The sequence below is a fragment of the Bufo gargarizans genome, chromosome 10 (genome assembly GCF_014858855.1).
Source record: "Bufo gargarizans isolate SCDJY-AF-19 chromosome 10, ASM1485885v1, whole genome shotgun sequence".
Taxonomy (NCBI): domain Eukaryota; kingdom Metazoa; phylum Chordata; class Amphibia; order Anura; family Bufonidae; genus Bufo; species Bufo gargarizans.
This window is the reverse complement of record NC_058089.1, coordinates 60,525,297-60,540,125: the sequence shown is the minus strand read 5'-3', so window position 1 is coordinate 60,540,125 and position 14,829 is coordinate 60,525,297.

The following is a 14,829-nucleotide window of genomic DNA, read 5'->3' as shown; positions in this document are numbered from 1 at the left end:
ATTAGCAATTCTAATATGGATATACAATAAACATAATGGTACAGAAAAAAAAACTGAGTTTTGTAGCGTCAAAGACGAACTACAAAACCATAAAAAAAGTTTAAAAAAAACTGTTAAAAATATATTTTTAAAAATTACAAAATATAAAAGTTTAAATCACCCCCCGTTCCGTACAATTAAAAAATACATAAATAACAAAATATAAACATCATGAGGCTCATCGCATCTGAAAACGCTTGTACTATTAAAATATAAAAATATTTTTCCAATACGGCGAATGGCGTAACTGAAAAAAGGATCAAAATGGCCGATTCACCATTTTTTCATCGCTTCTCTTACCCCAAAAATTGTAATAAAATGTGATCAAAAAGTCACACAAACTCCAAAAGGGTGTCAATAAAAACTACAGCTTGTCCCAAAAATTAGCCCCCATACAACTTAGTAGATATAGTGATGTAAAAAGAAAAACATTGTTTTTAAAGTTTATTTATTTTTACACCATTTAGACATTAAAAAAAACTAAACATATGTGGTACTGTTGTAATCATACTGTCCCAGAGAATAAAGGGCACATGTCAGTTTTGCTACAAAGAGAACGCCGTAGGGACAAAACACGTAAAACGGTGGAGGAATTGCGTTTTTTTTCCAATTTCACCCCATTTAGAATTTTCTTCCCACTTCCCACTATATTGTATGCCATATTAAATGGTGGCATTAGAAAGTACAACTTGTCCAGCAAAAAATAAGCCCTCAAAAGGATAGGTTAATGGAAAAAAAAAAAAAGTTATGGCTCAAGGAAGATAGGGAAGAAAAATGAAAACGCAAAAATGAAAAAAATCTCCGGTGTCCTAAGGGTTAAGAATTCTCATCCACACGCTGCATTAAAAATCAACAGTGTAAATTGATCTGGTGTGGATTTGAAATCTGCAGCATGTCAACTAACGTTGCAGCTCTCCAACTCAGATTTCACCTTTTGAAATAGAGAGGGTGAAATCCACAGCCTGTTGTGGAAATTTTATTATTCGGACATTTTATCTTAGGATGTGTATGTGTTTTATAGATTGTCATCATGTCTCTCAGTGGTAATGGTAGATTATTGTATACATGTGTTTGTCAGCTGGCTATGTTATACAAGGATGGGGGGGGGGGGGGTGTCCATTGTCTGCACAGCCACATTGACTGCCGCTCCCTGTCCTTTGATATGTCATCACTTCCTGTATCCTTGTCTTGGGCCAGCCCCTTGTACACCTTTTGTTAGTCAATAAAAGGACGGCCTGGGCAAGGAGGAGGGGGGAGTTGCTCAGGATTTCAATCAAGATGGTAGCATTTGGGTGGTTCTCTGGCTGCGGCTGAGGGAAGATGGGCTTACCTTTTTCCTTACACAAACTTTGATGCGAGCTGATTACAACTATTAATGTTTTACTACAACAGCCATTCTTGCATTTTTCTGTCACAGAGCTCATGCACACAAACATGTGCGCCCCGTGCCCATGCTGGGGACTGCAAAAAGCGGTTCCCAGATGCACAGGGACCGCTTGTGCGCCCATCCCTTGCAGACCCATTCACTTGAATACAGGGGCATAGCTAAAGGCTCATGGGCCCTGGTGCAAGAGTTCAGCTTGGGCCCCCCTTCCCTCAATGCTTTGTGGCCAGGGGAGCACATAGCCTTCTTGCTGCCTGAGGCAAAAATTGAACTAGCAGCCCCCCATATGCTAAATTCTTGATCTAACCCCTTCCCTTCAGTCAGAGGTGTAACTTGACCTGCACACACGTACTATAATACTGGCGACTGCTACAGCTGCACTCCCTATAGCTGCTTGAATGGGTCTGCGATCCGCAAGACTCAGTCAGCACCGCAAAAAAATAGAATATGCTCTGTAATGCTTCTGTGGACTTCCTCTCTGCATCTTGCAGATTGTGGACCCATTCAAGTGAATGGGGGAAGGCAATACGGGCACGGGCCGCACATGTTCGCGTGCATGAGCCCTAAATGACACATTTCCTCTGTATTTTACATCCCGCGTTGGACATTCTCTAATTGCAATCTTCAACAATGTTCTCAATCGGCCTGCCTCCCCATGCATCACATACAGAGCTGCATTCCCCCACGTGAATCACTTCAAGCGATTGGTTGTCTCCATGGTGATGGAGCTGACAATTGCGCCTTATGTACGCTGAATGATCTTGTTTATTATATACTAGTGATGGTTATTTTACATGCCACATGCAGAACTGTCAGTGTTTGGGCTGTGATCTGTATCACAGTTTTTAATACTTTCTCTTGTTCAGTTTAATTTTTTGGTGTCTTTTTGACATTTTTAGCTACTTTCACGTTTCTAAGGCCTCATGCACGCGGCCGCTGTTATGGTCCGCATCTGAGCCGCTTGCGGACCCATTCACTTCAATGGGGCCGCAAATGATGCGGACAGCACACGGAGTTTGTACACTGTGTAGTGGCCGTGCATGTGGTTTTACTGTTAACTGCTGCTGTTTCGTGGACAGTACAGTTCCAGCACTATTTTTTCTGTCATGTATAACGGAACCATTATGTGCCCCCATAGACCTGTATTAGGATGGAGCAAAATGGAACACCTCTTAAAAGCTTCCGTTTTGCATTCCGTCTTAGAATTCCTTTATATTCCGTTATATATTCCTATAACAGAATTCAATAATGCCGATGTGAACCCTGCCTTAGCCTGATGCCGCATTGTCATCTGCAGCAAGATGATCCGGCACAAATGCCAGCTATCGGCCAGATTTTTGTCTGGCTGAAACCTGGTATTTACTGTATGCTAGAAAGAGGACGGATCACATTATAGTCCAAAGGTATCCGGCAGTGATCTGTATTAGGCTACATACACACGGCCGTGCTGTTTATTGTGGTCCGCAAAGCACGGACCCGAAAAAAACGGAAGCCCATTGTAGACATGCCTATTCTTGTCCGCAAAACGGACAAGAATAGGACATGCTATATTTTTTTTGTGGGGCCACGGAACGGAGAAACGGATGCGGACAGCACACGGAGTGCTGTCCGCATCTTTTGCGGCCCCATTGAAGTGAGTGGACCAAAACAACGGTCGTGTGCATGAGGCCTAATCCGGTAATGCTAGATTCGGTAAACTCCGGCAAGCTGTTCTCTGCCAGAAATGTTCATTGAAGATGTGAACCTGGCCTGATACAGTAAGCAGATTTATTTTTTCCTTTAATAGGAAAATGGAGACTGAAAACTGCCCTATTCTTGGTATGAAATTAGAGACATAGGGCTGATGCACACAACTGTGTTTTTTGTCCACATCCAATCCACAGGTTTCATTCATTTCAATGGGGCGACAAAAGATACGGACAGCACGCAATGTTCTGCTGCATCCGTGTGTCTGTTCAGTGGCCCCACAAAAAAAATAGAACATGTCCTACTCTTGTCCGTTGTACAGACAAGCATAGGACTGTTCTGTAGATGGCAAAATGTTCAGTTTCATAAAATGTGGAATGTATATGGCTTAGAGAAGAGAGACAGAAGGCAGCGCCTCGTGTGTAGAACCGTTTAACAGGTTAAAAACAAAAATACACTGATTGTGCTTACCGTTTTGGGTTGTGATGAGTCACAACCCCTGTAAATCGCTTTTGTTGGTATAAGTCCGTCCAGCTTACGGGGGTGTCTGCTGCTGCTGCTGCCAAGGTCCTTACCTGTTGCCGGGGGATACGGTTTTAGGGATATAGCGGATAGTAGATGAATTGAAGAAATGGACCTTTTTGGAAACTGCGCTGCTGCAGAGTAAGTCAGGACTCGGTTGATAAATAAAAGTGGATCTTTATTTCTAGTTTAGTCTGCGTGTTTCAGGGGCGGACAGCCCCCTTCATCAGGACAATAAAGGTTTATATGTACCCATATGTACCGTATATGTACATATAGACCTTTGTTGTCCTGATGAAGGGGGCTGTTCGCCCCTGAAACGCGTAGACTAAACTAGAAATAAAGATCCACTTTTATTTATCAACCGAGTCCTGACTTACTCTGCAGCAGCGCAGTTTCCAAAAAGGTCCATTTCTTCAATTCATCTACTATCCGAATGTATATGGCTGTCATACGTTTTTTGTGGACTGCAAAAATGGCTTTGGCCGTGCATGGGTCCTTACAGTCAGATCCCACAGAATTCTATAGGTGCCGTATTTCACCTCTATATAAGGCCTCATGTACATAGCCGCATGTTATTTTGCAGGCCACGTTGCATCAGTTTTTTGGCGTATCCATTGACATCAACGGGTCCGTGGTCCGCATTTTGTAGCCATGTATAGGACATGTTCTATCTTTTGCAGAAAGGATGTGCAAAGCACACGGATGATCCATGTGCTTTCTGTATGTCCATTCCGCAAAAAGATAGAATATGTCCTATACTGGGCTGCAAAACGCAGATCATGGACCCACTTATGTTAATGGGAACACAAAAAAACAACAACACAGACGTCATCCGCATTCTGCGTACCACAAAATACATATAATCGTGTGAATGTGGCATAACTCAGAGGTTGTACAGAGCTGCAATAACATATTATAGAGCGATTCTCGGACACAGTTCAGAATACCCCCAGTGTACATGTTTATAACTCTTCCTGAAGCCAACCACCAAAAGTTGGCAAGTATGCCTATATATGGCACTGGAAAATCATGGGGTGACACAAAAGTAGCATGGAGCTGCAGGAAAGCATGTGTAACGAGATGGCATCCTGAGCACACGCCTGAGGTGAAAAACCGCTTCAGCATAACCGCGGTTTCACATGAGGAGGTCAGTGCTCGGAGGTGTCCTCCTCTGTATACTATTAACTTTAGGCTCATTATATTTACTACAGTTACCCTTTTCACAGCACTACAACTATTTCCATGGTAACAAGTGCATACCTCCAAACTTTTGAAAAGAAGGAAGAAGGACACCATGTGCAGCGTGCCGCGGCAAATTTTTCCCGCAGTAGGCCACGCCTCAAACTCCGCTCAAAACATAACAAAACGAAACATCTCAGCCAGTCCCCGAAATGCCCCCACATAGTAAATATTCCTCCTTTATGCCACCACACAGTATTTATGCCTACATTGTGCCCCCTTCAAAGGTTATGTCCAGATATGTGCCCCCTCACACTAGTTATGACATATATGTGCCCCCTCACAGTAGTCATGACAAATATGTGCCCCCTCACAGTAGTTATGAAAAATATGTGCCCCCTCACAGTAGTCATGACAGATATGTGCCCCTTCACAGTAGTTATATATACCCATCTGTGCCCCCTCACAGAATTGTGCCCAGCTTGTGCCCCCTTTACAGGATTATGCCCAGCATTGTGCCCCCTTACAGAATTATGCCCAGCTGTGTCCCTCACAGAACCAACATAGTGCCCCCGTCACAAAATTATGCCCAGCTGTGCCCCCTCACAGAATTATGCCCAGCATTGTGGTTAAAAAACCTCCACATACTCACCTTGTTCCTAGCAGCAGCAGCAGGATACATCTACTACTTTGGTCTGTGGAGGAGCCAAGGCTGACTGCCGGCCCGCCACCCGCACAGTTCTGCAGTGTGGAGCACTGCCATGGGGGAGGAATGATGAAGCAGGGAGCTGACTGCTCTCTGCTTCATCATTACAGGCAACTGTCTTTGCTTCCTATAGAAGCAGAGACAGCTGCCTGAAAGTGGGACATACCTCCCACGTACCGGGACCGTGGGATAGCCACTGCAATCCGGGACTATCCTGTCAGATCTGGGATGGTTGGAAGGTTTGCAAGTGCCCCATGATGACGCTTCAGTAACTGCTGTCTCTTTTATTTATTTCTTCTCATGACGTGACCTCGGTCATGTTCCTACACCTAGACAAAGACTCAGATGAAGTGGGAAGATCTCTTGTATTCCCCGCCAACTGCCAGTGAGGTTTGAATCACAGACGTACATCACGCATTACGTTTCATTTCGCTTTGCCGGGGGACCACACAAGTAGGCGTGTTGAGTCCAGTGCGTGATGATATAATCACTTAGCCCCTTAGGTGATGTATCATGTGATGAGCTCAGTGATGTCACCACAGGTCCTTTGACAGGTCCTGAAGAAAGAACAGGAGACCGGCAGCTACGCGATCAATTGGAGGAGGTGAGTTAATTTTTTTTATTTTTTTATCTTTTAACCCTCAATTGACCTTCTACACTAAGCATTCTGTATTAAAGAATGCTATTATTTTCCCTTATAACCATGTTATAAGGGAAAATAATACAGTGAATAGACTTTCATCCTAGAAACCATGCGTGAAAATCGCACCGCATCCGCATTCACTTCTATGGGACCTGCGTTGCATGGAAAACGCACAATATAGAGCATGCTGCGATTTTCACGCAACGCACAAGTGATGCGTGAAAATCACTGCTCGTGTGCACAGCCCCATAGAAGTGAATGGGTCCGGATTCAGTGCGGGTGCAATGCGCTCACCTCACGCATTGCACCGGGCGGAAATCTCACCCATGTGAAAGGGGCCTAAAGGTGAATAGGACAAGGGTTCCAGCCCCTAAGAGGGCTAATAGTAAAATAACAAAAACAAAAAAACACTAAGGCTGGGTTCAGACCTGAGCGTTTCTGAGACGCGCGTTTAACGCGCGTTTTATGTGCGTTTTATGCGCGTTTTTTGCAATAGTAAACGCGCATTTGACGCGCGTTTCTGTGATTGACTGCAGTGTTGTCCAATCAGCAAATATCCCTGTGTATATGAAGTTTGGCCAATCCTAGGGCATTGGAGGTGTGAAATTCCATGTGTGTTGGTAGAGTGTGTGGTTTGTAGTCATCATGGAATGCTATAGACGGCGACGTGTTGCGGCACTTGTTGCAGCTATCCACCTGGAACGCTTGAGGAGAAGGCGGGACAGCAGGCGACGTTTCTGGGTCCATCCTGTGATTGCGAATAGACAGGAGAGGGGCCAGTTCTGGGCACTGTATGCCAACCTCCGTGCCCATGAGGACAAGTTTTTGGACTACACCAGGATGTCCATCCACAGGTTAGTACGTATACGTGGTTGCAATGTTTTTGCAATGGTTAAGCTAAGTGTTTTGTGCTTTTTGTATAGTTAACCATGAACATTTTATTGTTTCCCAGCTTTGACGAGCTCCTGGTGCTGTTGTCTCCTCATTTGCAGCGTCAGGACACCTTCATGCGGGACTGCATCCCACCAGTGGAAAGACTGGTCATTACTTTGCGGTAAGTAGCCTATTATTGTGGCCATTTAAACAATTTGCAGTGTGTTGTGCCATGATCTGAGTTTCGCCCTGTTTCTCTTGCTGTTTGTGACGTATGAGTGTTTGTGCGGGGGGTATGTGATGTGTATGTTGTCAACGTGTGGCATAGATATCCCATACATGCATCATGTATCCACATTTGGCCATGTTTTACCCCTCACTTTCCAAAAATAGTCCAAACAGTTGTTTCAATTTTTTTAACTTTGGTGAATGTATTCACATCATACATTTCCAAATAAAATGTGTTTAAACTGTTTTACAAACAAAGGAGCAATGTAGTATAAATAACATCAAAATATTACAAACATTTTTCTATATAAGTGCCCTTTTTGGCTCCCAAACCCTTGAGCCGGAGAATTTCCCTCTTCTAAGTTTCTCAAAGGGTTTCATATTGCGGCCCTGAAAACTCTGCCTCGGGATCCCGCCGTGTCTCTCTGGCTCCGCGAGACTGATTGGCGGGTGGCATTTCAGTGGTGGTGATGGTGGAGGTGCTTGGGCCCGTGCTTGAAGAGGGATATGGGTATGATGTGTGTTGTGTCTGCCATGTCTCAAGAGGGTGTTGTATGTTACTTTGTGTGTATGTGTGTGCTGGGTATGTGTGAGGGTGTTGTTGTGCATGTTGGGGATGTAGTGGGCCATATTGTGGGCAATATTGTTGCCCATATTGTGCTGGCTGCTGTGGTGGCTGCTGTGGGGGATGCTGTGGGGATGCTGTGGGGTAGTGATAGACGTTGCTAGCTCATAAGGGAGGCAATACTTGTCAATGGTGTTAGTCACCTCCTCCCTTACTTTTGTGACCAGATGTCTCGGCACATGTAGCATTTTCTTCTCTAGACTGAGGAGAAAATATGCATCGCTGCTAAGTTTTGGCACAGGATGCCAGGGCATCCAGGCAGCCGATTAGCCTGTCCTCCTGCCTCTCAGTTCTCCTCCTTTTATGTCGGGGCTGCCGACTTGCCTCTGGTACGGCTTGGACAGTCTGCATGGGGCTGATGAAAGTCGGAGTGGGGGGGGGCTGGAGGACTCATTGGCCCCATAGATGGTCCGGCCTCACTGTCGATGATTGTGCCCTCGTCCTCTTCCTCATCAGCTTGCGCCTGGCTGTGTTCCCAGCTACTATCGGTGCTGTGAAGTGGAAAATATAGGTAAGTATGTTCCCCATATGAAATTGAATGTATGTAATGTCATACCACATCCTCTCCTCAATGTGTATGCCCTTGACTCACCTCCGCATTTCGGTGCACGGTATCAAAAATGACATTTGGGCTGCATGCACATAACTGGAGCGTGCGCCTGGGGACGATCCGCTCCTCTGCTCCTTTTGTTTGCGGCGATGGCGGATAAAGGCGTCTTTCAGGCTTTTCCATTTGCCTTTGATAGTGTTGACTATGACAAACGAAATAAAAAGCATCCGTTCATGTCTCTTTATTTTCTTACATTTGTTTCAGGTATTTAGCTACCGGACAGTCATTGGCCAGTCTACACTTCGCCTTTCTCATTGGGAAGTCCACAGCCAGTATGATCATCCCTGAAACCTGCGTAGCAATTTGGGACGTCCTTCATCCTGCTGTGATGGCCCAACCACAGAAGGAGGACTGGCTGCAAATTGCGGATCTGTTTTTAGAATCCTGCAATTTCCCAAACTGTGTCGGCGCAATAGACGGCAAACACATCCGCGTTCAGAAGCCCATAAGGAGCGGGAGTCAATTTTTTAATTATAAAAAATATTTTTCATTTGTTCTTTTTGCAGTGTGTGATGCAAACTATTGCTTCAGATACATTGATGTGGGGTCCTACGGCAGCAGCTCAGACTCAGCTGTTTTCGGGCATTCTGCCTTTGGGCAAATGCTCAATAATAATGAGCTGGACCTCCCGGGGAACACCACACTGCCTGGGACCACTTTTCCGGCTATGCCCTTTGTTTTTGTGGGGGACGAGGCCTTTGCGCTGGGGGAGCATCTGATGAGGCCGTACTCCAGCCGGGGACTCTCCATTGCCAGGCGGGTATTTAATTACCGGCTGACAAGGGCACGCAGGTTGGTGGAGTGCGCCTTCGGGATTTTAGCTAACAAATGGCGCTTTCTCCATTCTCCCATTTATTTAAAATTGGAGACCGCTATCTCGGCCGTGAAGGCAGCGTGTGCTCTGCATAATTTTGTCCGTCTACGGGATGGCTTTAATTTTGAAGATTCCCTCAGCCATTCCTTTGAGAGTCGTAATCCGAGCGGTGTGCGTGGGACCCGGCACGGTGCAGCTGTCCGGGACCACTTCAACGCATATTTTTTGACACCACATGGGGCGTTACCCTGGCAATTGGAAGCCATCTAAGTTTATGTTCATTTATATTTTTTGTCTGAAAAGAGTGTTTAGATATTATTTGATTTTCAAATTTGGTTGATTATTACTAGGGCTAAATGATAAATTTGGAAACGATCTTTTGTGCATTTGTTTTTTTTTAACCTATATAGTGCCCCTTGAGGATGCCCCTATAGTGGCCATCAATAGTCGCCCATTAACAAGGGTTATAAATATGGGCGAAATCATGTGTCCCATTTAAGTGGCCAATACTCGGCCAGTAGAATATAAGCCAAGGAGGGTGAAACAACGGATCCCATCAAGGTGCCCAATACTGGCACGTTACAAACCGAAGCACCTAACATATGCCTTGCCACCCATAGCCCACAAACAGTCTAATTCTAAAAAGTACACAATATCAATAACAACTTAGGATTCAAATCCCTCAACCCAAACTTAGGCCTACATTTCAAAATGCCACTACATTTGCGGATTGAAAGAGCGCAGTCTGGCACAAGATAGTGGAACCACTGCAAATTGAACATACTGGCCCATTGCATTGTACCAGAATGTGGGGGAGGGTGAACCAGGACAGTACTAAAAACTAAAGGGGTGAGGGGACACTATACAACATGTAATGTGCACATCATTCTTTGTAAACTAAGGCCACTGAGTGCCCATATACAAGAACAGGGATGGTGATGCTGCGTCCCTCCAGCTGTTGCTAAAATCCAAGTCCATGCATGCCTGCACAGGCTCCAGCAAGTAAAATACAGGCCAGCATTTGTGGAGGTGGCGTTTGACAACAGCTGGAGGGCTGCAGGTAGAGCTGGCCAGGGCTATTACATATAGTTGGGACACCACTGCACACAAGGAGTTTACTTTTCATTAGAACACACATTGAAATACCTTTTCCCTGTTTCACTGTCTTGGTGAAACTTCTCCAATCTGGCCAGATGCTTTTGCCAATATCCTCCCAGGCCTGCTGCCTGCTCCTCCTATTTTTGTAGTTGGCATCCTGTGTGTCATACAGGCAGCGTTTGCCTTGCACCAGCCTGATGAGGTTCTCGGTGTCACAGAGAGACTCCTCCATGCTGGATTCTCTCCAAAACTGTGCTTTGCACCTGGTGTTGAGCCTTTTCCTGCATGTTGCAAAATCCAAGACGCGCGTTCGAACGCGCGTTTTATGTGTCAAAAACGCGCGAAAATCAAGCGTTGCGCATTCCCATTGAAGTCTATGGGCCAAAACGCGCGACAAACGCCCAAAAAAAAGCTCAAGAACTTGTTTATGCGTAGGGCGTTTTACAGCGCGTTCAAACGCGCAGTAAAACGCTCAAGTGTGAATCAGGTCCATAGGGAATCATTGGTTCTTGGCTGTTGTGCGTTTTACAGCGCGTAGGAACGCGCTGTAAAACGCTCAGGTGTGAACCCAGCCTAAGGCTACTTTCACACTTGCGGCAGTGTGATCCGGCGGGTAGTTCCGTTGTCGGAACTGCCTGCCAGATCCGCTGATCTGGATGTGACTGAAAGCATTTGAGAGACGCATCACAGCCCCATAGAAATGAATGGATCCGGATTCAGTGCGGGTACAATGCGTTCACCTAGAATGTATGGGCGCCTTTGATACTTCTCCATGCAGCCTGTACATGCGAGACTAAGAAGAGCCTAGATTGTGCGGCCTCCTTGGAGAGCCTCATTACCTGTACATTCTAGTTTCTTCACCACTGAGGTGCCTACAATTACTGGCTCCTTTGAGGTTTCAGAGTTCAAGAGGCAGAATTGTTTTTCCACCTATTTATTGATTACAAATAATCAATAATCACACAAAAAATTGCTTCTTGACGAATTAGTTCGTCACAAAGTGCATTTCTTTGTAAGTAGCGGCACAATGATGGGGAACAGTGATTGTGCCGCCACCCGTCATTGAACCCCATAGATGCTGCGTTCAGCGCTGATTGCAGCATCTGAGATGAACATTGAGGGCTTTCAGAGGTTAATCCGGTTAAAAAAAATAAAGAAATACTCCTTCATTTGATCGCAAAAAAGCCGCCGTGGCTATCTTGATTGAAGATACCATGCAAAATCTCATGTGTGGTGAAGTATGACGGGTGGCGGTGAATAGTTTTTTTCCCCAACCATTTCAGATACAAAACAGTAGAAAACTGTAGTCCGTGTCCAAAGTGATAGCAGCAGTCCAGATAAAAGGAGCCGGTCCTCTCTGCTGTATATAGTAGTAAAAGGAAATCGATTCTGGTCCGCGCTTCTCCCAGCAGAAAGTAGCCACCTGTGCACACAGGCGCTGTGTTCCTCACTCCACGCAGCCAAGCAAAATCTCATACACTCCAGCACCTTCAAAAGAACGGCAACATAGTGCAGCATCCACGGTACTTTTAAATGAAATTCTGTTTTATTGTACTCACAATTGTGCACTTGAAATCAGCATTAAAATGTTTAGTCAGTCCGCTGTCCGCCCGACCCGGGTTTTGCCCAATGGCTTCGTCAGGGGCTCTACATAGCATAACACCGGCAGATATTTATATCCTCCATTAATTACTTCCATGTCACAACCTTTTGCCTCCGTGTGTCGGAGTCAGTGTTTTTTCCGGACAGTTAGGTTACTGCAACCTCCATATAAATACCATCATATAGCATTTACAATTAGCATACATTGAAAAAAAACAAGATAAAATCTACATAAATATATCCTCTATAAAAATATTATCACTTTATATATATCCCTAAAATTCATATGATAAAATCTATGTGCTAATAAAATAAACTCTCAATTTTCTTATACATAGATAATGATGTATAAAGTTACAGATGTTCACAGTTCCAGGCAATTACCGTTAGTTCTATAGCGTCAGTCTAACCAGTACTACATGAGGTGACTTTTTAAACTAACTGTATAAAAATCCTACATAGCTGCTCTGATGTCCCAATCAATGTCCTAACCCGTTTGGTTGGAGGGTGCCCATGTCGTAGATCCACTGCGCTTCTTTCTATTTATCTGTTTGACAGGGTCCTCCCCACCCCTCCAATGTTTCACAACCCGCTCCACAGCCATGAATTTCAGACCAAAAGTTTTTTTTTTTGGGTGGAAGCTTTTAAAATGTGCTGAGACACTATGTGTCTCTAGTCCTCTCTTGATATTACCAATATGTTCACTTACTCTAGTTTTCAGTTTTCGTAAGGTTCTCCCTACATATTGTAAACCGCAGGGGCACTCTAGGACATAGATCACATCTGCGGTTTCACAAGACATATTACCTTTCAATTTCAACTCCTTTTTATTTGCTACAGCCACAAGTTTATTTGCATTCAGAATCCTTTTGGATTCCTTATTCCTATTCTTGCAGCCATTACAGAAGCCACACCACGTAAAGCGGCCAGTCTCTTTGATGGTCTTTATTTGCTTTTCCATGCAGCTGTGAACGATTTTATTCCTTAAAACGGGAGTTGAAGATATCAAATCCAAACTAGTGCCATTTATGAATATGACTGAGTATACTGAATTATCACAAAAATGCCAAAGAGAGATTGAAAAAGTGGAACAGGAGGTAAAAAAGAAAAAGCAAAAGAAATATCTCAAAGTACTTGATGATTATAAAAGAAATGCAGTATATAAATGGAAAGAGAAAAAAGAAATGAGAGAGATAGCCCAGGAACAACAACAGGAAAAAAACGCGGGCGCATCACCTTATGGTGAAGAATAAAACATCCAGGTGATAGGAATTTGTCCACTAACGGCTCTCATAGGGAACTTACTGATCTTGAACGTTCCCAGGGTTTGTGTGGTACACATGGAGAACCGCATGTAAGGAGGCCGAATTATTACCACCATCAAGGCAAACCAGGTCCTTTTAGAGGACCATACAACCAGGAGGGTCGGTATATTCCATACAAGCACCGTAGATATAATTATAACTATAATAATAATTACAGGCGACAAGGTCACTACCACGGGAACTATATTCCAGGTCAGGACAATTACCGAAGATATCAGGGCAATTTCAGAGGAGCAACATCATATAACAGATATGACCATAATGACAGGAATAGGGCGCATCCAGAAAGAGGAGATAGGGAGGATAGAAATGAAATACAGAGGGTAGACATAGGGAGTTCTATAAATGAAGCAAATTTTCCCCTCGAATGTATCAAAGGAGTCACTACAGTATTGATGAAGGAGAAGGAAATAGAAGCCCCAAGTACCCCAAAGAGAAAGCAAAAAGATATAGGGGAAAAAGAGGAGGAAAAAAACACAGTAAGCCCATTGGCCAAAAAGGGACGCAAGATGATTTAGGGATCTATAACCTGAGCTCATATAAACTTACTGAGAATGAAAAGAAAGTGTTGAATAAGGGATTAAAATTTGCTCCAACATATAAAGGGAACAAATTTGAGGCGTATTTGGATGTTCAGAGATACATGAGAAAGTTGAATTTATGTAAATATTTGATAAAAATCCCATACAGGACTCAGTCGGAGGATGGCCGTATACATACCAATCTAAGAAATACATCCACTTTTTTTTCCTGTCAATAAGGATAATGACTGAATGCATTTAAGAGAGGAGTACTAAAAGGTTTGGAGAATGCTCAAGGTAGTAGGAATATGAAACATAATCTGACAAAAAAGATGGGGAAGCACTATGGAGTCTAGAAAACAATCAGAATATAGTAATAAAACCAGCGGACAAGGGAGGGGGGATAGTTATTTTGGATAAAGAAGGATATCAAAAAGAGATGAAAAGAATCCTCAGTGATGAGACAACATATAAAAAACTGAAAGGAAATCCAAGGAATTGAAAGTGTTGTTAGATAAGGGGAGAAACCAGGGTATTTTAAATAAGAAAGAACATGAATATCTCAATAATCCACCCCGAATTCCTGTAATATATTATCTCCCCAAGATACATAAAGATAAAAAAAAAACTCCAGGGAGACCGATTGTCTCTGGTCTGGATTCAATTACCAGCAGAGGTTTTGAATATATAGACATCTTTTTGCAGAGATATGTACCAAAAACTAATTCCCACTTGAAAGATACAGGACAGGTGCTTGAGCTTTTAAAAGATTTTGGCCAGGTTACAGAGGATACCATACTCATGACTGTGGATGTCACATCCCTATATACAATAATACCTATAGAGATTGGGAATTTTAGTGTAAAGTGCAATACGACTGCCTTTGCATATGGCAGGGGGACGAGTCAGCTTAAAGGGAATTTTTAGCATATATCAATGACAACACGCGGAAGATTGTTTTCACAGAAAAT